The following is a 25,682-nucleotide window of genomic DNA, read 5'->3' as shown; positions in this document are numbered from 1 at the left end:
ATTACCTATGAGTGATTGGAGTACCAGAACAGGGAGGGATAATAGAAAATACAGAGAGAATTGCTGAAGATTTGTTGGCAGAAAACTTCCCTGATATCATGAAAGATGAGAAGATACCTATCCAAGGTGCTCATCGAATCCCACATAACATAGATCTCAAAAGAAAGTTACCAAGACATAATTAAACTTGCCAAAACCAAAGATAAAGATAATTTTAAGAGTGGCTCAGGATAAACGAAAAGTCACCTACAAAGAAGAGTCCGTAAGAATAAGCTCTGACTACTCAGCAGAAACCATGCAGGCAAGAAGGCAATGGGATGACTTATGTAAAGCATTGAAGGAAAAAAAAATTGCCAGCTGAGAATCATATAGCCAGCAAAACTGTCTCTCAAATATGAAGGCAAAATTAGGATACTTCCAGATAAACAGAAGTTCAGGGAATTTGGAAAAACCACACCAAAACTACAAGAAACACTAAAGGGGGTTCTCTGGTTAGAAAATCAATAAAATCAGATACCAACCCAAGACTAGAACACAGGACAGAGCCACCAGATATCAACACAGATAGGGAAATCACAAAAAATAAATCAAGATAAAAAAAATGCTCAAAACAGGGAAACAGCGATATGGTAATGTAAAAGATGACAACATTAAATCAATAAAGAGGGACTAAGAAATGTAGTCATAGATCTTTCATATGGAGACAAAGTCAAGACAACATAAAGAAATAAAAGTTCGGTTTAAACTTAGAAAAATAAGGGTAAACATAAAGGTAACCACAAAGGAGACTAACAATTCTGTACATCAAAATAAAGGAAAAACAAAGACTCAGCAAAAACGAAATCAACAACGAAAAAGAGAAGACATCATATAAAGAAAAACTACTCAGCACAAAAAATTAAGTGGAAAAAAACAAACGGTCAACAACACACACAAAAAGACATCAAAGTGACAGCACTAAACTCATACCTATCCATAATTACGCTGAATGCAAATGGACAAAATTCACCAATAAAGAGACAGAGAGTTGCAGAATGGATTAAAAAAACCATGATCTGTCTGTATGCTCTCTACAAGAGACACACCTTAGACTTAAAGACAACGTCTTACTGTTGAACTATTCAGTAGTTTGGGGTCCCACAAAATGGGAAGCACTGATAGCTTGAGTTTGACACCACACACACAAGCACACACACACTATGGCCAGTGCACATGCTCCTTCCCCTGCCTGGACCCACACCCCCTTCTCTCCATCTGAACTGCTTCAGGATCCAGCTTGTGGCCCTCTCTTCCATTAGGGCCTCCCTGATCTCTGTAGTTCACAGTAATCTCTCCCTACTGTGGATTCGTAGCACTGATTTTCTATGCTGCTCATTTAAAACTGCTGTCCTACACTGGCTTGTGGCACTTCTTCTATTAACATTTTGCTAATGTATAACTTACGTCAAGGAGCTATGGTGGCATAATATGCTCAGCTGCTAACCAAAAGGTTGGTGGTTCAAACCTACCCAGTGGCTCCACAGGAGAAAGACTTGGTAATCTGCTCCCATAAAGATTACAGCCAGGAAACCCTATGGGGCAGTTCTACTTTGTCACAAAAAGTAGTCCTTCTCTCTACTTGTTATGAATTGGAATCAACTTGATGGCACCCAAAAACAACATACCTTATCTCACCAGATTAGGGCAGGAACTAGCTTATACTTCTTAGTATCAAACTCTTTGAAGGCAAGAACTTCCATACTTCTTTGTATGCCAAAGCATCTAATACAGAAGCAGCTGTCTTTACAAACGTGAAACTTTTCAAAAACACAAACATCACTCTGCACAGGCTCTCAGCCAACAGATGGTGTTAGTGGTTTTGCAAAACCAGGTTTGCCTAGTTAGCAGGAATTTAAAAAGCAGGTACCTACAGGGGCCACAGGAGTAAGGCAGATCAGTAAAACACACTGGGTATGTTCTTTTGCTTAAAAAAAAAATCATGTATCTTTTCTGTATATCAGCTTGTTTCATAATGGCATTGTATAAGTTACACTCTTGAGATACAGACACGCTACTATTTTAAGCTGTGAAAAATATGCTTACTGTTTTTCTGGACATACATATCCCTATCAGACAATCTTCCATTTTCCCATGTGTGATAGGTATAAGAGATATCTCACTTTTCATCTTAACACTGCTACACAGAGTGCCACTTCAATGTGGCTGAGAAGCATCCTACCACACCAACCCTCCTCATGGTCCAACCATGAACTAGGACCTGAAGGCTCTGGAGAATGAAGAAAAGCAGGCAGAGGAAGGAAGAGGGAGCAGTGCAGGACGAGGGTAAGTTGAAATAGGCTTAACGAAGGATGGCTAAAACTCCAAGAGAAAATACATACTTTTTCTGGCCTGAAGAACCAGGAGAGTTTGGGGCAACCACAGAAGCTGGAAAATGCAGGGAGAACCCTGGGAAGGAGAGAGAGAAGGGGAACCCCAAATTCTGTGAATAAGTGCTTCCAAATCTCTAGCTGACTCCTGAACCACACATGTGTGGTGCAAACTGCAACCAGCCCAGGTAAGGGTGAGAATAACTGAACTGCTAACCAAAACAAGTGTTTGCTGTATGAGTCAAACCAAGTTAATAACTTGCTTTAAAGCAACATCACCACCTGATCAAAAGGGTAAGAATGCAGAACAGAATTTCAAATTATCATGGAGTCCAGACTTTCTGCATTCATGGAAGCTGGACGAACCCCCAAAACTACTGTCCTGAGATAATCTTTAAACCTTAAACCAAAAATATCCCCTGAAGTCTTCTCAAAACCAAACAATAAAAAATTTAACTTAAATTGTAAACAATGTCTGCCTTGAGTACTTTTTTGAGATCTATCTATATGGGGTCAAACTGACATCAGCAACTCAAAAGATTAGATAGGAAATTTAGGGGACAGAGAGTTTATGTTAATGGGGGAGGAACAGCTCAGAAAAGGAGGGTAAGAATGTTTGCACAATTTGAAAAATGTAATCAGTGTTACTAAATTGTACGTGTAGAAACTGTTGAATTGTGTATGTTCTACTGTGTATATTCTCAGCAACAAAAATTAAATAAATATTTAAAAAATCCCCAAAACCAAAACCAGCTACTCTTCAGAGGAATATAACAGAATCCAGAGCATCCACAGACAATATTCACAATGTCCAAGATACAATGAAAATTATTTGACATACAGAGAAACAAGAAAATGTGATCCACGTGTAAGAGAAGAGTCAATCAATGGAGGCTGATCCCAAGAAGACCCAGATGTTGGAATCAGAAAATTTAAAAATGGCTGTTCATAACAATGGAAACCCTGGTGGTGTAGTGGTTAAGTGCTATGGCTGCTAACCAAAAGGTCAACAGTTCAAATCCACCAGGCACTCCTTGGACACTATGGGGCAGTTCTACTCTGTCCTATAGGGTCGCTATGAGTCGGAATTGACTCTATGGCAATGGGTTTTATTTATTTTTTTGGTTATAGCAATACTCAGAGACATAAAATACAATATGCTTGAAATGAAAGAAAATCTCAGAAACAAACTATAACAAGAGAAAATGGGAATTCTAGAAGTAAAAACTACTATATCTGAAAATGAAGGAGCCCTGATGGTGTAGTGGTTAAGTGCTCAAAGGTTAACCGAAAGTTTGGTGGTTTGAACTCACTAGAGGCTCTATGAGAGAAAAGGCCTGGCAATCTGCTCTCATAAAGGTAATAGCCTAGGAAACTCTACGGTTTCTAACAGAGTAGAAAATCAACTCAATGGCACAGAACATCAGAAATTAAAACAAAACAAAAAAACTAGAAGGGCTTAACAACAGAGTGGAGATGTCAGAGGAAAACAGTCTGTGAACTTACAGATAGATCAATAGAAATTATCCAATCAGAAAACAGAGAGAGGGAGAGAAAAAAAAAAAAATCAAAATCAAATGAACAGAGTCTCCGGGATCTGAGAGACAATATAAAAAAGTTTAACATATGTGTAATTGGAGTCCTAGAAGGGGAAGAGAAAGAGAGCAGGGCAGAAAAAAAAATTTGAAGAAACGATGCCTGAAAGTTGCTCAAATTTGAGCAAAGATATAGATTTACAGATTCAAGAAGCTCAATGAACCACTAAATATATATAAAAAGACATTTAGGCACATCATAGTCAAACACTGAAAACCAAATGAAAAAGAAATTTTACATGGGAGAACAATAATTTGAAGAATAACTTTTCATCAAAAATAACAAAGGCCAGAAGACAGTGGCATGACATATGCAATGTCTTAAATAGCGCAGCTGCACTACAAGAAATGCTCCAGCTCTTCAGGCTGAATGGAAATGTCAGATGGAAGCCTGGATCTCTAGGAAGAAGTGCTGAGCAAGGGAAATGGTAACTCAAGGTAAATACAAAAATACTTTTCTCTTTTCTTTAAAATACATGACAGTTAGAAGCAAAAATTAAAGCACTGTCTCACGGAGCTTATAACGTGTATATGTCATACATATGACAATATAACAAAGGACTGGGTGGCGGGAAGAGAATGCATCTATATAGTTGCAAAGTTATTACATGTTATATGAAATGTTACAACATGAACTCTAAATAGACTGTGAAAAGTTAAGGATCCATTTTGCAATCCTGAAAGCAACTACTGAAAAAAAAAAAGCAAAGAGGTATAGCTAAAAAAACATTAACTGTATAAAATGAAATTCTAAAAAAATATTTACTTGATCTAGAAGGCAGGAAAGGAACTAAAATGGCAGTGTGCTTTATTAATTTCCCACTCACAGCCTCCATCAGTTCATCTGGCATGTCCAGTTGGAAGGAGTTGTATGCTTCTATCTTGTCCTCAATAGCATTGCTATATAGTCTTCTGTTCCTTTTAAATACAGTATTCATTTTGGCTATCTCCAAATTAATGTCTTATATTCCAATCTTGTTTCCTGATTACATATGGCTGATAAATAACTGAGCCATTCTTTTGAAATTACATACACCCATGACTCAGTTACACTTGCTTTCAATTTACCTAATCTTTTTTTTTTTTTATAGGCATTCACAAGGAGCCCTGGTGGCAAAGTGGTTAAAATCAGCAGTTCAAACCCATGAGCTGCTCCGTGGGAGAAAGATGTGGCAGTTTGCTGCTGTAAAGATTACAGCTTTGGGAACCCTATGGGGCAGTTCTATTCTGTCCTATAGGGTCACTATGAGTTGGAATCAACTCGAAGGCAATGGAATTTTTTTTATGGGCTAGGCATTCAACTTTTTAAAAAGCGGGTGACCCCTGAGACTATAGCCTTAACACATCTTTCTAACTTGTAACTGAAGCCACTCCTGGAGATCACCTTTCAGCCAAATAACAGACAGACCCAATGGGTTGATAATTAACAACTGTGAGGAATGTGCTCCTTGGAACAATCAACTGAAATGGGACCAAGGGGGCAGCATTTGCCAAAAGCAAAGATTAGAAGGAAGGGGCAGGGAAACTAAACGAATGGAAATGGGGAATCTAGGGTGGAAATGGGGAGAGTGCTGACATACTGTGAGGTTAAGGCCTGTAAAAATGATGTGGTGGGGTATCTGACCTCCTCTAACTTCACAAGGGGGTAGGAGACTCAAGATCAACAGCCCAGGGCTGATCCCTATGGGGCAGAGGGCAGACATGCCTCCTTTTTCCAACCTTTTTTACTAATTCTGACACCAACTATCCATCCCATGGCACTCTCTACTTCTCTGCTGAGTTCCATAATTCATCGCAAGGGCCACACAGAACTCACAGACAATACTCGTGATGATGGGGTTTATTGGGAAAGTAACAGGTTACAATTCAGGTTCAGGAACACTCAGGATACAGTTCTTTCATCAGGACAGCTTCTTTTCAGCTGTGCCCGCAGGCACCCCCCCCCCCCCCCCCGCCTCTGACCTCTTGGCCTAGCCTCTGCCCTGCTTAGGCAAGTGGTACAAAACTCTTGTAGCTTTGCTGATAAATACCTAGAGGCACCTCACTCCACCAGTGAGCCTTGTGCCCAGAGACACTCAGCTTTCTCGCTTTGTGGGCTGGGAAGACCACTGCAGCCATCTCACACTGGTCTCCTAGTTCCCGCCTTCTTGTGCTGCTGTCTCTCGCTGTCTTCTGCGTTACAGCTTCCTCTGTCTCCTGGCTCTAAAAGTTCTCAGTGAAGGGATCCTGGGTCCAAAGGATATGCTCTACTCCTGGCTCTTCTTTCTTGGTGGTGGTGAGATCCTCCCTTCCTGCCTCTGGGATGGCTCATTTTAAGCCTAGCGAGATGGCAATACTGACCAATCCCCTTGTTAGGGTTTAATATACTTAATACATATGGTCTCACCCCCACAAGTGTGCCATGCACCTTATTTACATTATTAGGTGCTATCTAATCTCCTTGGTGGGCCACAAGCACCTAATTTAGATAACCCCACCTAGTCATTTGGTGGGAGTTATAAAGACCAAGGCTAGAAAGGCCATATTTAGTAATTCAATGCACCCCCCTGGCCAATGTCACGGAAGAAATTGTGTATGAACTAGGGAATGGGAAACTAATTTGATACGTAAGCTTTCACCTAAAGCACAATAAAATGTTAAATAAATAAATAAAAAGCAGGTGACGATACCACCTTCTGAATAGACACTAGTTCTGTAAGCTACAGCTTTCACGTCTATAATTTCTAATGGCTTTAACAGAAATAACCAGCCACGCTAGAAATAAACCTCCTGAAATTTACTTTTACCCAATGCTGCAGACCTAAAGGAAAGAGACTCTCTGTGGACTTAGCAAACAGCAGCTTTTATATTAGGGCAAGCCTTCCATATGAAGACTGAAAAGAACGGTGTTTAGGAAAAACTCCAGGTGGCAACATTTGTTGTTGTTAGGTGCTGTCAAGTTGCTTCCAATTCATAGTGACCCTATGTACAACAGAACAAAAAACTCCCTGGTTCTGTGCCATCCTCACAATAGTTGTTATGCTTGAGCCCTTTGTTGCAGTCACTGTGTCAATCCATCTTGTTGAGGGTCTTCCTCTTTTTTGCTTACCCTCTTATTCCTGGTCAACTACTCAGCCAGCAGCTAGAAAGGCCTTTACTAGTCTATTACATTCAGACTGGCTTGTTCTTTTTCAGACTGCTCGGACAACTCAGCTCCCCTAGGCTAATCCTAAGTGCACCTCTCACAGCTGAAGGCCTACCGTCCTCCTCTGCCTCTGTGGTTGGCTACTGTGTGGTTCTAAGCCCCAGCACTGTGGCTTATATCGACAGCAAGGACTGGGCATGCCACTGAGGGCCTAAATAGCTAAGGATTCTAAACCTACATTGTCATGTTATGTTAACAAGACAAACTAGTTTCAGCGAGAGCATGAACTCTGACCATCCATCCTGAAGAGAACAGCCTGGATAGCAGAGACCTGCCTGAGTCCTCCTGAAGGTGCAGCATGAGAAACAAGGGGAGAAACTAAGTACACAGGCTCCACACAAAGCGAGAGCAGCGAGGAAAGTACAACCCATCAACAACAGGATAAAGCAGTCAATAGGGGGGCGGGAGGGGGAACCGGGCCAGGTAGGGCCTTCGGCAGCAGGCTCCAGGTGGGCTGCTTTAGGAAGATGACACAACCTGCACCTGACCCTACAACTCTTGCTTCCAAGGCAGAAAATTCCAGCAAAAGGCTTCGGCTTACAGAGAATGGAAAAGGCCTAAGACAGGGTATACTCTGGGAAAGCAAAAAAAAAAAAACAGGAAGATGTTAGATACAAGTAACAGTAATAAACCAGTAAAACACAGTTGTCTGTTAATACATAATGTCAAAAATCGTGCTTAAAAACAAACAACAAAAAAAAATTACACCAAAATTAAAAACTCAGGTAAGAGAACAAGATGTAAAAGATATGAAGGTGAAATTCACAGATGATACACAAATGTCACTAAACAAAAAAACAAAATTCTTAAGACTCTCACTGGTAACCATGCAAACACAAATTACAGAAGATATCTTTTAAAGACCATCATTTTGGGGAAAAAACTTTAACATTTAGTGTTAGAGAAAATGCCATGAAATAGAAGCCTTTCAGTTAGCAGCCCAGTGCTTAACCATTGCACCACCAGGGATCCTTTAAAACCAGTTATACACATATGTATTTATTTTCTGTGTCTGTAACTGAGTGTGCCAAGAGCTGGAATACAGGAATTGACTCGATGGCAACCAACAACTTAGGGCAAAAAGCCTGGAAGGAACATGAAAACTTTAACCGTGGTTCCCTCTGGGTGGAGACCAGGAAAGCAGACACTGTGACAAAAGGTTATTCTTCCCCCAACCCCAGCATTTATTTGCACCAGGGGCTTGTTCTGGCTCAAACCTCTGCTGAGAATTTGCATTTCCACCCCAGATTTAGTGACTCAGAATCTACATTTTGACAGCATCTATAGGTATTCTTATGTATAACAAGAATTGAGAACCAGTGCTCAACTAGTGGTTCTCAGAATTGGTCCCTAACTAGCATTAGCATTGCCTGGGAACTTGTCAAAAATACAAATCCTCAGTAGGGGGTCCGAATCACAAAGAGCCTGGTTTGAAGCCCTGATTTGTAAATCTACCAATCCCAGGCCCTGATAACAAGTCAACAAGTCAGAGCCCATGAGCCCTATGAGGCGCATGGCTTGGTCACTGTCCAGTCTCCAAATATTTGTAAAACGAACAAATGCATGAAGTGTTTATGCATGGCTCCTGTATAAAACTTGAGGAGAGGAGGAATAAAAGCATATTAAGGGGACTTAAACACCCACCCAAAAGCACCTCGAAAGAAATGCCTGGCGATCTGCTTCTGAAAGGTCACAGCCTTGAAAACCCTATGGAGTACAGTTCTACTCTACACACATGGGGTCGCTATGAGTTGGAATCCACTCAGGGCAACTAACAACAAATAAGCTCGCGAAAATAAATCCCAGTACACACATGCACCCTCTATGCGTTCACTCAGCACACTTCACTTGATCGTATACCTCCTGCCTCTACCGACCATTCCTGCAGCTCCCAGAGGCACTAGACCGCAGTCCCTCCAGTCCTCCGCCTCCCCGCGAAGCCCGCTCCTAAGCCCAGGGGCGAGGGTGGGAAGAGGCGCTGAGTTGGGGAAGCCCCTCCTGGGAGAGACTGCAGCGCCTGGGGGGCTCGACCACGTCACTCCGTGGAAGTAAACCCCGGCAGCACCGGAGCTGAGGAGAAGCAAAATGAACCTAAGCCGCGTTGAGCCCTCGCCACACGCCACTGCGTCCGCGCTTTGTACAAACTGCCTCGCTTATCCTCGCACCCCTAGTGCTGTCACGGAGTTCCTGAGGGGTCGCCGCTCGCCCTGACCTGTCGCCCCCCAGCGCCGGCGCCGGCCGCAGCTCGGAGGCTGCGGCCTCACAGCAAAAGCGAACGCACCTCGTTCGCCACAGCGGTGTTCCCCGAGGGCCACGCGAACAACACGCGGAGGAGGCGAGGCCGGCCTTCACCGGGGCGTGGCACTGTGACGTTACGGCACGCGCCGGGCTGCCTGGCTGGCCGCCTGCGCGCGTCTCCAGGCGGACTTCGGGTCGCGGGGAGCGGACCTCGGTAACCTTGTGTTGCGTTGTCAAGGGCGATGGGCCATGCGCCCAGAGCTGGGGGAGGTGGGCTGAGTGCCTCAGGCACACGCTCGCCAGCTGGGTCTCAGTGTCTCACCTTGTTAGCCCGGGGCTGCATTCGCTCAAAAGATCTAACCTCTTTAAAATCTCATCCTCCACCCGTGTTTCCCCACTCTCGACTTTCCAGTTTTTTAGTATGTACAATAAGATTACACATGAGCACTACATGTGAAATTAGCACATAGCATCTCAATGAGGGGCCAAAAACCAAAACCAAACCCAGTGCTGTCGAGTCGATTCCGACTCATAGCGACCCTATAGGACAGGGTAGAACTGCCCCATGGAGTTTCCAAGGAGCGCCTGGTGGATTTGAACTGCCAACCATTTGGTTAGCAGCCATAGCACTTAACCACTACGTCACCAGGGTTCCCAATGAAAGACAGTAGCTCTTTATGACCCAGGACGACTGATTTATTCTTCTTCCTCTGCGCCCCTGCTGTCTGCGCAGCTCTGGAGAACACGGCCTTGGCAGCTCCTTCCCAGTGCGACTCTCCTTGGTGGAACATTGTAGCTGCAGCACTCAATCATCCCCTTAATAAAAGGTGATTTTTTTTTTTTTTTTTTTTTTTACAGAAGCATATTTTCCCATGATGTGCTAAAAGCACGTTTTGGCTCAACTGAAATCTTTGTTTCCATTTTACAGCAATCCAAAGAAATAGTAAATTTCAAGTCTTTAACCTGAGATCGCAGGAGAGGCATAAGCTCCTCTACCTCATGTGATCTGGAGAGATTTCATTCTATTTAACACACTACGTTTTCTAAAACATAATGAAACACACACCCTGGGGAGTCAAGTGTGCATCCTTAATTTTAGAGCCACTGACTTTTGGGCTTATTCTAAGGGGCGTTGGCCAGTGGGAATCATCTTTTAACTCAAGCAGTTTTTTCTATGACCGTTATAGTTTTTGGCTTTATATTTAGGTCTTCGATCCATTTTTAATTAGTTTTTGCGTATGGTGTGAGGTATGGGTCTTGTTTCATTTTTTTTGCAGATGAACGTCCAGTTTTGCCAGCACCATTTGTTAAAGAGTGGAGCTGCCCTGGATGAAGAGGTGCTGCAGCATTCTGCTGTGGCTGCATTTTGCTGCAGGGCCCACTGGATGTTGGGGGTGCCATCTATGCCCAGCCTGGGCTGCCCCAGCTGGCCCATCTGGGCTGCCATGTGGCCCATCTGGGCTGCCATCTGGCCCATGGAGCTGCCCTGGATAGGGAAGTACTGCGGCATTCTGCTGTGGCAGCATGGTTTGGGGGGGGGGGCGGTATCCTCTGGGTCCCTGCAGCTGCTGGAATTGGCTGTGCCCAGCTGTACCCACACTCCCCTGCTGCTATTGCTGCCATAGCAGCTGCCTCCTCAGCATCTCTCTGTACTGTGGATTCGTGCTCACCATGTTGGGGTTGTGCCCCGGGTTCATGATGTTCAGTGCCCGGCCATGAGGGTTTATGCCTCCCATGACCTGATGTGGTGGTGGCATGGTGGTTTGCATGGTGTTCAGGTTCTGCAGGCTGGGCTATGAGCACATGCTGGGCTGGGGCTGCAGACTGGGCTGCTTGGCTACTTACTTATGTGCACTGCCTGATGAAGGCATCCATGAGCTGCAGGTTGGACTTGAGGATGTTCAGGCTGCTGCTGCTGAGGGGAGCTAGGTGACTTCAGGGTTTGCAGCAGGTCCTGCAGGGAAGTGGGCAAGATGCTCTGGGGCGACTGCATGCTGGACATCCACGGGCTGGCCATGGCCAGCTGGGGTGGCACAGATATCACTGGCCTCAGCATGCCTGGCACCTGGTGCTGTGAGGACACGGGCCCCTGCTGCCACTGGCCCAGTGGCATATTGGGCATTTTGGGCCCACTGACTTGGTTGGGGTGCAGCACATTAAGCCCACAGGGACCATTTGGCTCACCAGGGTCACCATGCCCGTGTGCCTTCGGGGCATAACACTGTTGATGTTGACATGGTACAGGTGCTGCTGAGTGGCCTCCACAGCCTGCCAGGGGCTGGGTGGGTGGGCCAGCACCTGGGTGGTGGGCTTCCCTGTGGATACCATGGTGGGGGCCTGAGTGTGGGCCACACTGAGGAAGCTGGCCGGCAACATGCTTGCAGGTGAGGGCTGGGGCTGGACGGGGGGCTGTGGCATGTGGGGTGTGCTGGGCTGCTATGTGGGGGTGCTAAGTGGTGCTGAGGTAGAAGAAGGCAGGCTCTGCTGATGCGCGTTGTGGGTGTTCATGGTGGCCATTCACCAGTGTACGATCTGGTCCTGCTGCAGGTGGTGCTGGATTTGCTGCTGGCAGACCTTGTGTTTGATGTTGAGGCAGAAGGGCATGGGGCAGTTGTTCTCTTGGCAGTGTCTGGCATGATAGCAGCAAAGGGCAATGAGCTGCTTGCAGACAGGGCAACTACCATTGGTCTTGCCCTTGCAGCCCTTGGTGTGCTGCACCACTCGCTTCATCTTCTGGCAGGATGGCAGCGAGCAGTTGGCGTTGTGGCACTGGCAGGCCTGCACCAGTGACTGGATGCAGCACTGGATGCTCAGGTGCCGATACTCCTGGCGACTCTTGGACTGTGGCTCACCCTGGCCGCTGCCCTCATTTTCCATCTTATGGCTATGGTTCTTGGGGTTGTAGCAGTTGATGTGCAAGTCATAGCCTTCAAACAAGAGGGGACTGAGCAGCATCAGCACAGAGCCTGCACAGGTGGCAGCGTGGCCCCCGACACTGATGCTGGCGACATTTCACGCCAGTTCAACTTTCTGTGACATTAGGGTCAAGCCTTTCTCAATCCAGGAAAACTTAATTTTTCTTTAGAAGACCATAAAGACAATAAAAAGGAAGCACTGGGAAAGAGAGAAACTTAATAGTGACATGCAGTTGCTTGCGACCAAAGGTGTGTTCATCAGATTCGGAGCTTCCCTGTGAACCCACCTCTTATCCTAAGAATAAAGCAACATGCATAAGGGAGTCTTTTCAGAGTCTGCTTGCATTATGGAACATGCACTATGATTTCCCACAATGTCGGTGGGGAAGGGAATCAATTTCTAGAGCCACCTGCTTTGTGCCAGAAAGGAGCTAGGCACCTATAGACATTACTGTATGTAAACGTTAGGATGACCTGATAATTATTACCAGGTACTGTGAGGAGTCCTTTGTATGCATTATTTTATTTAATCTTCATAATTCCACAGGGAGGTAGCACAGACTCTGGAATCAGACTGCTTGGGTGGATCCTGGGATCCACAAGTTACTAGCTGGGTGACCTTATGCAAATTACTTAACCTCTCTGTGCTTCAGTTTCCCTACCTGTTAAATGGAGATACCACCTCATGGGGTTGTTGTGAGGATTAAATGAAACAATGCATGCAAAGTGCTTGAAATAGTACACAGCCCACAGAAAGCATTCAATAAACATTAGTTATTATTACTATTATTATTCATAGTTCATATTATTCATGAGGAGACTGATGGTCAGAGATATTGAAATGATGGCATGTGTACTAAGTAAGTGGGAGGACCAGAATTCTGTCTGACACCTGTCTTACCCTGTAGGTTTGGCAGACACTGGACTGATGGCTCTTCCACAATGTAATATAATGTAGTCACCTCCATGATGAGATCTGATATGAGCCCAAGGCTGTGTTCTCTAGAGGAGCAAAACCAGTGAAACCTATACGTATAAACATATATTTAAAATCCTTCACTATTGCACCTTAAGGCTGGAATTTTTCTTCGTTCTTTCAGCTTGAGAAATGCTGAGCATATTCTTCCTTTTTGGTTTTCTAACTCCAGGTCTTTGCACATGTCATTATAATACTCTACTTTGTCTTCTTGAGTTGCCCTTTGAAATCTTTTGTTCAGCTGTTTTACTTCATCATTTCTTCCATTCGCTTTAGCTACTCTACCTTCAAGAGCAACTTTCAGAGTCTCTTCTGACATCCATTTTGGTCTTTTCTTTCTTTCCTATCTTTTTAAGGACCTCTTGCTTTCTTCATGTATGATGTCCTCGATGTCATCCTACAACTCGTGTGGTCTTTGGTTGTTAGAGTTCAGTGCGTCAAATCTATTCTTGTGATGGTGTCTAAATTCAGATGGGATATACTCAAGGTCATACTTTGGCTCTTAGGGACTTGTTCTAAGTTCTTGTTCCTTCAGCTTCAACTTGAAATTGCATATGAGCAATTTGGTACAGAATCACTGTGCCAAAAAGAACTGGTCAATGTTCAACCACTTCAGGAGGTAGTATATGATCAAGAACTGATGGCACTAAAGGAAGAAGTCCAAGCTGCACTCAAGAACTGGCGAAAAACAAGACTCCAGGAATTGACAGAATACCAACTGAGATGTTTCAACAAACAGATGCAGCAAAGTGGTCACTTGCCTATGCCAAGAAATTTGGAAGATAGCTACCTGGCCAACTGACCAGAAGAGATCCATACTTACGCCTATTCCAAAGAAAGGTGATCCAACCGAATGTAGAAATTATCAAACAATATCATTAATAACACATGCAAGTAAAATTTTGCTGAAGAGCATTCAAAAGCAGTTGTAGCAATACATCAACAGGGAACTGCCAGAAACTCAAGCTGGATTCAGAAGAGGACGTGGAACCAGGGATATCATTGCTGATGCCAGAAACCCTGGTGGCAAAGTGGTTAAGAGCTATGGCTAACCAAAAGGTTGGCAGTCCGAATCTACCAGGCGCTCCTTGGAAACTCTATGGGGCAGTTCTAATCTGTCCTGTAGGGTCGCTATGCCTAGGAATCGACTCGATGGCAACAGGTCATCTGTCAGAAAGATGTTTACCTGTGTTTTATTGACTATGCAAAGACATTCGGCTGTGTGGATCATAACAAACTATGGATAACACTGGAAAGAATGCTAATTCCAGAACACCTAATTGTGCTCATGAGGAACCTGCACATAGATCAAGAGGCAGTTGTTCGGACAGAACAAGGGGATACTGCATGGTTTAAAGTAGTTGTGCATCCGGGTTGTATCCTTTCACCATATGTATTCAATCCATATGCTGAGCAAATAATCCGAGAAACTGGACTATATGAAGAACGAGGCATCAGGATTAGAGGAAGACTCATTAATAACCTGCATTATGCAGATGACACAATTTGCTTGCTGAGAGTGAAGAGCACTTGAAGTACTTAGTGATGAAAATCAAAGACTACAGCTTTCAGTATGGATCACACCTCAACATAAAGAAAACAAAGATCCTCACAACTGGACCAGTAAGCAACATCATGATAAATGGAGAAAAGATTGAAGTTGTCAAGGATTTCATTTTACTTGGATCGACAATCAACACACATGGAAGCATTAGTCAAGAAATCAAATGACGCATTGCAATGGGCAAATCTGCTGCAAAAGATCTCTTTAAAGTGGTAAAAAACAAAGATGTCACGTCAAAGGACTAAGGTATGCCTAACCCAAGCATGGTATCTTCAATTGCCTCATATGCATGTGAAAGCTGGGCAACGAATAAGGAAGACTAAAGAAGAATTGATGCCTTCGAATTGTGGTATTGGCAAGGAATATTGAATATGGACTGCCCAGAACAAACAGATCTGTCTTAGAAGAAGTATAGCCAGAATGCTCTTTAGAAGCAAGGATGGTGAGACTTTGTCTCACATACTTTGGACATGTTATCAGGAGGGATCAGTTTCCAGAGAAGGACATCATGCTTGGTAAAGTAGAGGGTCAGCAAAAAGAGGAAGACCTTCAATGAGATGGACTGACACGGTGGCTGCAACAATGGGCTCAAGCATAACAACGATCATGAGAATGGCACAGGACCCGGCAGTGTTTTGTTCTGTTTTACACAGAGTCACTATGAGTCGGGAGTGACTGGATGGCATCTAACAACACCAACAACATGGAGATTTATCTCAAGGAAATGGCTCACGCAGTTGTGGAGGCTGACAAGTCCCAAATTTGTGGTTCTAGCGTCAGGCTGGAGGGTTCTCCTGACTCACACGGTTGCAGGGGCTGATGAACCCAATATCGGCAGGTCAGGTGGCAGGTTGCTGGCTCCCAAGAACTGGAGGTCAAAGGATGACAAGTCAGCTGCAGGATCCAGAGACAGAGTAAGCCTTGTTGGAACATCCATTCATATACTGGAGGCAGGCCGCACCCCCAAAGAAAGTACCCTTTCAACTGATTGGCTGCTCAGTGCAGATCTCATCATGGAGGCAGTTACCTGTATCAGATCTCATCATGGAGGTGACTATATTATATTACATTATGGAAGAACAGTCAGTCCAGTGTCTGCCAAAGGACTGGAATCATAACCTAGCCAAGTTGACACATACTAGGTGACACATCACGTTGTGATCCCAAGGCTTTTCCCTACTTTTCACAAACTGGCAAATACCCAGAATTTCTTGATTTTTTGGTAAATAGTTGGTCAGCACTTTGAAGCTTGTTAGTAACAAAATTTGAAACATTTAAAAAGTAATTTATTTAGAGGTATTTAAACATTGGAAAATTTATTGAGAATTATTTCCTGAACAAAAAACGGTAATAATGACAAATCCCTTAATTCCATTTCATATTTTATGTTCACCACAATCATCTTGTAAGGCAGGCGGGTTGGGTTTATTTATTATCCCTAAACCCAATGGGGGAAACTGCATCTCCAGAGAAGTTAAAAAACCATCCAAACCAAACCCATTGCCATCGAGTTGATTCTGATTCATAGTGACCCCATAGGACAGAGCAGAACTGCCCCCATAGGATTTCCAAGGAGTGCCTGGTGGATTTGAACTGCTGACCTTTTGGTTAGCCAGCCATAGCTCTTAACCATTATGCCACCACTGTTTCTAGCCAGAGAAGTTAAGCCTGCCCAAATTCACTCAGACCTAATGAAAAGTCCAAGTTTCTACTCATACAATACTTCTAGCAATTCTAACACATTGATTTGTGTTCATCTAGACCCTAAACCAAGTTGTACAAAGTATATTTTTCTGATATACTAAAAAGAATAATTTTGTATTTGTATATAACAACAACAAAAAAATTTCTTGGGTGTATCTGCATTTTCTCCAAACTTCTGGCTATTTCCCAACCACAACTTCTAAAAATTTGGAAATTCTACATATTTACTGAGACATAAGGCTCTGCCTTTGAGCAGATAACAATCTAGTTAGGGATACAAGGCACAGGAACTGGGGTGATAAGGGAAGACCTCAGGGATAAGGTAGCCATATTTTCTAAATCACAAATCAGGGTAGATGTCTGACAAAGGATTTTTTTCCTCATTTGCAAAACTTAACTATTTGATAAGTCTGACTAATGCATATATGTTGTTAAATTTATATAAACATTTCAAGTATCACTTGGTTTGAGAATAAATTAACTTTAGGACTTTTCAAAGAACCCATAGGTGGGGATTTCCAGTTATCAAGCCCCTCAGGGAGTAGAATTTAAGTTTCAGAAATGGGCAGGTTTGGAAGGTCAGAAATTGGGATGCAACCTGGGGGTGAGATCATGGACCCAGATTCAGAGGAAGATGTGTGTGTGTGGCTGGTGATAAGGGGGTAACAGAGGAATCAAGGTTAGAGAGTTGGGTTGAGAAAGCCAGGCCTTAAATGGAAGCCCAAGGAGTCTAGGTTTGAGAGGCATGAAAAAGCAGGGTTGTGGGAAGATCGAGTTAGCAGCAGCATTTGGATTGACTGGACAGGTGAGAGCTTAGCACCCAGGAGCCTATTTTGGCAATCCTGATAGTGTCCCTGGACAGTGTCCTCAGATCTGTGATCCACAGGGTTTATTTCCTCCCTCTACTCTGCCCTGGAGCACACTGAGGAGCCTGAGAGCAATGCGCATCCCATCAGCTTGGCCCTGCCTAGGGGCTCCAGTTGACCCTGGACTCCTGCCTGCCTTGGGCAGCCCCTGCTCTGATTCCCTTCTCAGGATCCTCGTGACATTTTGGGTCACTCCAACCCTTGAAGCCAGTTAAGAACAGACGACCAAGGCCAACGAAGTTGAGGACAACACAGGCCTGTAAACCCGAGGCCATAGGGGGGACGGAGGACAGCCCGGGATTATGATCGCCATCTCGGGTGGCACCTGGTCAGGGGAGGAAGCTCCGCGTTCAGTGGCTCTGGGACTGCTGCCCTCTTCCTCACCGCAGCTGGGTCCGGGTGACTCTCCCTCCTTTAAGGGAAAACACTGCGGCTGAAGGGGCCTCAGCCCTCCTCAGTCCAGCCCCTCACCTTGGAGGGGAAACTGAGGCCCCGATCAGCGCAGTTTTGGGCCTGGGTCCTGAGGGTGGGGACAATAGGGAGCATGGGCTCCCGCCACAGCTCAGCCAGTGAACTTGGCCACGTCGGTTCCTTATGCGCAATCCCTGAGGGGTTGTCATCACCTCGACCCTGCCCGGGGATCGCCCGAGGTAACTGGACAGGGACTGACCTCGTGGCTGCTCACCAGCACGCGTTACCGAACCCACCGCCCGGCGACAACCACGTGTCAAACCCGCCGAGCGTCGCTCAGTAAAAAAGCCAGAAATTCCGGAATGGCACCGCGCATGCGCGCGCAGGCGCTCCCGCGACCATTGTGCTCAGCCCCGCCCTTCCCGGGCCGCGCACTGGGCCGAGTCACAGGCCAGAGCCGGCTCGGGTGCGCGCGTGTGGCGACGGCGGCGGCGCTTCCCCGGAGCGCCGCGCCTAGCGGAGCCTCTGGGTGTGGGTTGACTGAGCGCTGGAGGCGGGAAAGGTTGAGGCCAGCCTCCTGACTTGGGTGGCCTGAGCGGTCTCTCCATACCCTTCGCGCGCAGGACGTTGTCCCAGAACCCAGGGCTGAGCGGGGCCGGAGCTTCGTTGGCGCCAGTGCTGGCCTTACCCGCTCAGCTCAGCCGGGAACGCCAGCCGCTCCTCGCGCCCTAGGCGACTGCTTCCTGGGGCTTTTTTTTTTTTTTTTTCTTCTTCTAGTTCAGTCTCTGGGAGGAGCCTGCGAAGTTGGAGCCGCAAATGAACTTCTTTTCTCTCATACCTTCATGATGGACTTCGAGGGGCGCGGAAGAGTCCAAAGCCCGGTGGCCACCCCTCGGGCTAAGATTGTGTCCTGAAAGCTAGGGTTCTTCTGCACCGGCGATACCTCAGCCTCGGCGCTTTGTGGAACAGACGGCCTGGACTTGCTCACTGGGAGCTGTGGGTTGAGGCCACGGATTTCTGGAGACATTTGAGGGATGTAAAGAACATCAAAGACAAATTGGTGGGTGGTTGCAGTTATTACTTTGTGGTTTTCACCTGAGGCCAGCCCTCAGGTAAAACAGGAAATGAAAGTTTGAGAAGATAATCCAAGCAAGTACATGCAATACTACCTCCCTTACCCTGCCAGGAGCGGAAAGAAGACTGGAATCTGAACTATTCCCTCCCCCTGTCGTTCAAACCAGAACCCAGCCCTATTCTACCCACTTGGGTCCCTTATAGGCTTCTGGGTGAGGGGAGATGAGGAAAGACTTAGGGCAAATGAAAACTCCAGATATTGGGGGACAGGGACAGTAATAGTCTTATTATCTGTATCACTCTAGGAAGTAATTAAGAATTTTTATTCCTTTCCCTTTCCTTAGGACTCTGGTATCTCTTTTTCATTTGTTACTGGCATGATCATTTCTCTCAGCCCTAGGATTCCCCGAATCACTAATTCTAGAAGCTAAGAGGGACTTGAGAGATTCTGTAATAGCCCATCAAGTGGTCAGCCTCTTGTGAAATATGTCCAGCGACAGTGATCTCCCAGGGCATTTCGTGTCTTTTTTTTATAGGATTCTGGATTAGGTCACTTCCTCTGCCCTAGAGGCCAGCTGTCTCCCCAGTATTTTCTAATGCGGACACAGCTTCACGTCACTTTGCAGCCCTGTGGTGAATGCATTGATGCCAGTGGGTATTTTCTTCCCTGCTTGGGTCCCTGGGTATACTAGAACCTGGGAGATGGACCTCTGTGGTTAAACCAGAGTTGGTCAGTTGATTACTGAGAGAAGGAATTTACTTTGTTTCTGGGTTCCCTTGGCTGTTGCTTTGGAGCGGAGATCATTTAGGTATCTGGTACCCTAAAAAGAAAAAGTCCTTGGAAAGGAGTGAGGAGACTACTGGGTATGAAGGAGCTGCTATAGAAGGGAAAGCTGCTGAGCTGGCTAACCTGGCCATTATTGCCCTTTGTGTTAGGGAGCTTTACTCCCTTTTGTGAATCCATTTCCTGGGTTTAATAACCTCCTCTTCACAGAACACCCAGTAGTGGCAGGGAGTCATAGCAGAAAAAGAACTAGATGATTCAGCCCACTCATACTACAGGTGAGGAAGCTGAGGCCTAAAAAAGGGAAGGCCTGGCCCAGGATTACAGAGTGAGCTAGTTGCAGAAATGGGACTTGAATTTAGGCCTCCCGATTCCCAGGCCTGTTCTCACTTCAGTACACTGTGTATATCAGTCAGAGTCCAGCTGAGAACAGATGGCACATTTAAATTGGAAAATTTAGGGCAGGGGTTGGGGAAACTACTGTGGATAGTGAAGTGTTATGGGGCTAGTAACAGTGGGCTCTTATACCTTCGCTTCTGCAGACAGAGGCTGTGTGAAGAGGGTCATCTTATTAGAGCTGGTACTTTTGTCCAGGGGACTCAGGAGAGGAGCCGGGGGGAAAAAACGCTGCCCTCCCTTTCCTTTCCCTCTTTGATCTCCAGCCTTGGCTCCCCATGGTCTGGATCCAGCTGGAAGTCAGAGCGGGTAGGAGTCTTGATGTAGTCCGTGTAGGTCAATTCCAGGGTACAGCACAAGGTGGAGAACGACAAAGCATGTACCTGGAAAGGCAAGGGAGAGATATCCAGCCTGCCATACAGTCTTCTATTAATGTAACAGCTTACATTTCTTGAGCATTTACTCCATTATCTTATTGAATCTTCCCATAAACCTGGTTTTCTCCATATGACAGATGAAACTGACTAGTTAAACAATTGAGGGAGAGAGGTATAAACAACCAAGCTGACATCTGTCTCTCTGAAATCTTGTGTACAGTACCTCTGAATGTTTGTGGAATGAGAATAAATAAGGGGGAAACATGGATAGGGTTAGATAGGAGCCTTAGCTGTGCCCATTCTCCATGGGACTTGGAGGGTCAGCTGTAGGGACTGGAGACTTTCTACAAGGTGGTCCCATGCCTGTTGGTCTCTCCTCTGCTGGTATTGTAATACGCCAGCCTCTTCAGGTTAAAAGAGCAGGTATATAGGTTTGAAAATAATCTTGGACTTTTGTTTGGCTTTCCTAAGAGGACAGCTTTTGGAATTTTTTAATTTTCTCTCTGAAGCCATCTTTACCCACCCCCTGATTCTTGATACCCCCACAGTCTGGGCAAGGGCCCAGGGTGCTGCTTCTCTGCTCTACTCCCACTCGCTGCTCCATGTAACAGTTCAGTTCTGCTATCAGTGCTGGTGCTGCTACTGGAACACAGTGTTCTCCAGGGATGCACGAAGACCAGGTTGGTAGGAACCAGCACCCCTAAAATGGCCTGCTGTGGAATAGAAACCTCACTTTAAAGGCATCAGGACCGTTGTCTCGTGGTTTCCCTCCCTTGACCATCTCTTCTCTTCAGAATCCCTTTTCATTGGCCTTGTCCCTCCTAGAGCGTCCCATAGTCTCTCATTTGTTGTTCATAGTCCAAGTCTTCAAGTACGGAAACACAACGTAATATATATTGATTGTATTCTGTGTGCCAGGTACCTCCAATGCATTATCTCATTCAATTTCATAGCTATCTGTTATGTATAAAGTACCAGATAGGGAACTAGCAAATGAGAAAATCAGGACTTCAGTAAGGTAATTTGTCTAAGATCACATAGCTATGAAGAGTAGAGCTGGCATTTGAACTATGGTCTAATTCCAAGGTCCATCGTGACATACTTCTTCTCAGAATAAATCCTGCCGCTATGGTATTTGGATTACTCTTGTACTTTTGATTTTCAGAGCCTTTTCCTTGTGCCCTTACCTGTGTCCCTGGATGCTTATGTGTGTCGAATGTACTGTTTCAGCTCATCCCTTGAAGATTTCATATGGATTTGCCTAACATTTGATCTATTCTGCCTTACGTATCCTGCTTCAGTCCTTTGCTGGTGAGGTCTCGGTCTGGAAGGCTATTTTATTACCTCTTTCTGAATGGCAACGTCCAACTTGTTCTCCAGTGTGGTGGCTCCTGTCATGTGCTACCTCTCCCATGATGTCCCTCTAATTTCATTCACCTCCAGATTTCCAAACTCACTGTGAGCCTCCTTCCTAAAGGATTTATTACATTATTCCCTATGTAGCAGTAATTTAGGTTATGTAACTTATTTTCCTTTATTTGGGGTAGAAATTATACTGAGTTAATATCTGAATCTCTCCACTTCCTAACAGAAGACCTTACAAATAGTAAGCCCCAGTGAATGAATGCATTAGGGGAGCTGCTTATGGTAAGATTTCTCCCCCAACATCCTATGCTGACTGTGATGACTAAGATTGTATGTCAACATGGTTGGGCTATGATGCTCAGTGGTTTGGCAGGTATGATGTAGTTTGGCAGTTATGTAATGATGTAATCAACACCATGATGAGATCTGCTCTGACTGGCCTGTCAGCTGAAAGGGAATTTCCTTGGGGGTGTGACCTGCCTCCGGTATGGAGGTTCCAGCAAGGCTCTTGCTCTGGATCCTGTGTCCTAATGGTTATTATGTGACCTCTGGTTCTTGGGACTTGAGCTAGCAGCTTCCCTGCCAATTTTGGGTTTTATCAGCCTCTGCAGCTACATAAGGCAGAAGAAGCAGCCTGTCTGACGCTGACCCAACTGTGTGAGTCATTTCTTTGAGATAAATCTCTGTTTCTCTCTGTATATGCATATATGTATTCTTCACTGGTTTTGCTTCCCTAGAGAACACAGCCTAAGATGCTTACATTGCTTAAAAGAAGATTCAACTGTAAGATAAATGTTCTGGTCAAGTCTGGGGGGTAGGGGGTGGTGGGACGCCTGGAAGGGAGAAGTTCCTTGTGTTTTTTCTTGAGGAGCTTTGAATTTGGGGGAAGCGAAGAGACAATATTGAGGACAGGCAGTGGAGAACAATCTTTGCTTAGGTGGAAGACCCCCAGGCCCCACTCATTTGTCTTTCCAGCTGGGACACAACAGAATGGTAAGCTGTGTCCTTTTACCTTTATCATGTGCTGCAGCTTTGCTGAAGCCATCCTCTACTCCCCTGAGTTCGTTTGTTCTGATGGACAAAGGCCATCATGCCTCCTATGTTCACTTCGAAGGTTAGGGGACATCTTGGTCATAACTTAGCCCTTTTCCACTGGGACCTAAGTTGGCTCAGAGCACCCATTTCCCATATCACCCACAAGGCAGACAGATGCTGGGGCCTTCAGCAGAGAATGGGTGTAGGTTGGGATGATTCACTTGCTCTGTCGCTGCCTAAATCTCTTCTCTAAGCCCTTGGGAATCAAAAACACTTCCCTAGGAGAAACACTGAAGGCTCTCCTTAGAGTTAGCAGCTTGGGTTCTTGCTTCTGCAAATGTATGTCACTGTCCCAATTTTTAAAAGTCTAGTTCACTGAGAAACCATCCAACTAGATGGTTGTGGAACACAGGTGGATGAAGCAACCTAGAAAGTCGTGTGCTGACCTGGGCATCAGAAGAGCTAGATTTTAATTGGGTTCTGCCAGTGGCTCACTATGTGTCTGTAAAGGAAGAGAATTCATTTTGGGGGAACACCTACTCCTACAGATACTGTGCTAAGAGGAGAGACAGTTGTGAGAAGTCATAACCTATTCCTACCCCTGATGATCTGTTAATCTTTGTAAATAAATGCAAGTCAGGGTAATAAATGCTATACTGAGGTGCTTTTGGAGAATTAAAGAGAAACTAACTCATTCTAGGGGAAATGAGTGAGCCAGGGAAGATGGAGCTGAAGAGGTAACACTTGAGATAGGTCTTGAAATTGGAATTTGCCTTGCACAGGGGAGTAAGTATATTGCATCTTTGGAGAATATTGTACAATATAGTGTCAATGGACTATAAAGAGGGGTAAAGGCAGAACATTACATTTGAAGGTAAACAGGGTCTAACAGTGAAGGGCCTTGTTAGACCATGGGGACTTTAGACTTTATCCTGAGGGCAGAGGGCAAGGCATGGTCAGATCTGTGTTATAGATTTATCACACTGGCAGCAGTGTGGAGGGTGAATTGGAAGGGCCAAAGATGAAAAGGGAGACACTCATTAGAAGAGTGTTAGAATTACAGGAGTCATGGGGTTGTTAACCAATGTCATACAACAATGTGTGTACTGTTTGATGAGAAGCTGGTTTGTTCTATAAACTTTCATCTAAAGTTCAATAAAAAAAGATTAAAAAAATATTACAGGAAAGAAAGTTTGAGCACCTCTACTATAGGATTAGAGAATTGGAGTAGATAATTCCTAAAACTAAAATTCTTCACACCTAAATGCACCTGTGCCTTGGGTACTTTTTGTGCCCCCCCCCCACCCGCCCCACGTCCCACTCCTGGTTGATTCTCTTGGTTGCTTGCTTCTACTATGGCCTCGGGGGAGGAGAGAGTCTGTGACCTGTTGGATTTGGACCTTATCCAGTTTCCCTGTTTATCAGTTCCGTCCACCCAGTACTTCAGAGGAAACCTCAGCTCCTTGGAGACCAACTAGGAGGAAGCTATTCTCTGCCTAGAGTCTTTCTCACTCCCACCTCTGGCTCCCGCCTCTGGCCTTGACTCTGCTTGTATCTCTAGCTTTGGACCTGGGGTCTCCAGATTGGCAATTGCAGGTGTGCCATCCTTCCTGTTACTCTTTCCAAGAGGAAGGATGAGACACCATGTCTCTTTGTAAGATGTTGACAAGCAGGAAACAGAGTAGAAACCAAGTTTGGGACCTTGGTCTGAGTGAGCATAGAAGATGAATACAGGTCCATTCCACATAATGACCCAGCAAGCCTGAACACCTTGATTTAAATTTAGATCATTTTAAACATATGCCTTTTCCTAATCCCTTTACTGTTCTTATCCCAGACTAGGGTTACAAGTACTGCCCCTACTTGTTCTACTTGTTTGTAAATGTCATCTCTTGATTATTGGGCCTAAAGACTTCAGCAGCTTTCAACAAATATGTTCTTGGTGCCCACTGTATGCCCAGCCTGGTGCTAGCTGGAGTAAGAGAAGTTCCATCGCTATGATCTCAAGGAATCAGGAAGTTGGTATTTCAGTCTATTTGGAAAAGAAAAACACACAAGAACCAACTGGAGAACAGAAATATGGGTAGTTAAGAAGGCAATTGATTTGGTGATAAATTCTGCAAATACCATAGAACCTGAGAAAGAAGGAGCAAATGATGTAGGTCTCTTGGGTTGCCTTAAGTTGGGGGTAGGATCCTAGACCTGGTCTGAGGGTCTAGGCTGGATACCATCTAGCCTCATTGTGAGGTTGGGAGCCAAGAGGCCCCTTATGCTGCTCTCAATCAGGCTATGTCCCTATTTCCTAAATGTTCACGCTATTTCCAGTGTCTGCATCTCTCTCCCAATTTGTCAAGATTCTCCATTCATCCTTCCAGTCTCAGCCCGAATGCTTCTTTTTTTCACAAAGACTTCTCCCCTCCCACCAGTCAGAATTGTTGCTGTCTTCTCTGTTCCTCTGCAGCCCTCTTTTGTGACATTTATTTCATCTTGTATTTGTATTTTCATCTGTTCCCTTAGACTGTGAACTTCAGATAGCAGGGACTATATCTGATTCATTTCTGTAACTCCCGGTGACTAACCTAGAGTAGTACCCTGCTTAGAAAGTGTTTGCTAAATGGGTGAACAACAGTTTAACAGGTTCAGTTCTCCCTGGCACATCAGTTCTGTAACATCAGGTGTCTAAAATGTAATCCTAAAACCAGAATGGAGGCCTGCTTCCTGGGGCCAATTCCTGGCAGGGCAACACAAAGTGAGATTAAGTTACTTTAAGTAGGGCTTGTGTAGAATGTCTTTCTTCTCTTGGTCTCCGTCGTTCAGGGGCCATAGGGACAA

At 45.1% G+C, this 25,682-nt stretch overlaps 1 pseudogene; it reads right to left on the bottom strand.

The window, feature by feature from the left end:
* Positions 1–9,236: 9,236 nt before the first annotated feature.
* LOC104846621 (CREB-binding protein-like) lies at positions 9,237–21,848 on the bottom strand (annotated as a pseudogene).
* Between the last annotated feature and the right edge of the window lie 3,834 nt (positions 21,849–25,682).

The sequence above is a fragment of the Loxodonta africana genome, chromosome 12, assembly GCF_030014295.1.
Source record: "Loxodonta africana isolate mLoxAfr1 chromosome 12, mLoxAfr1.hap2, whole genome shotgun sequence".
Taxonomy (NCBI): Eukaryota; Metazoa; Chordata; class Mammalia; order Proboscidea; family Elephantidae; genus Loxodonta; species Loxodonta africana.
This window is presented reverse-complemented; position numbering and strand designations above follow the sequence as displayed.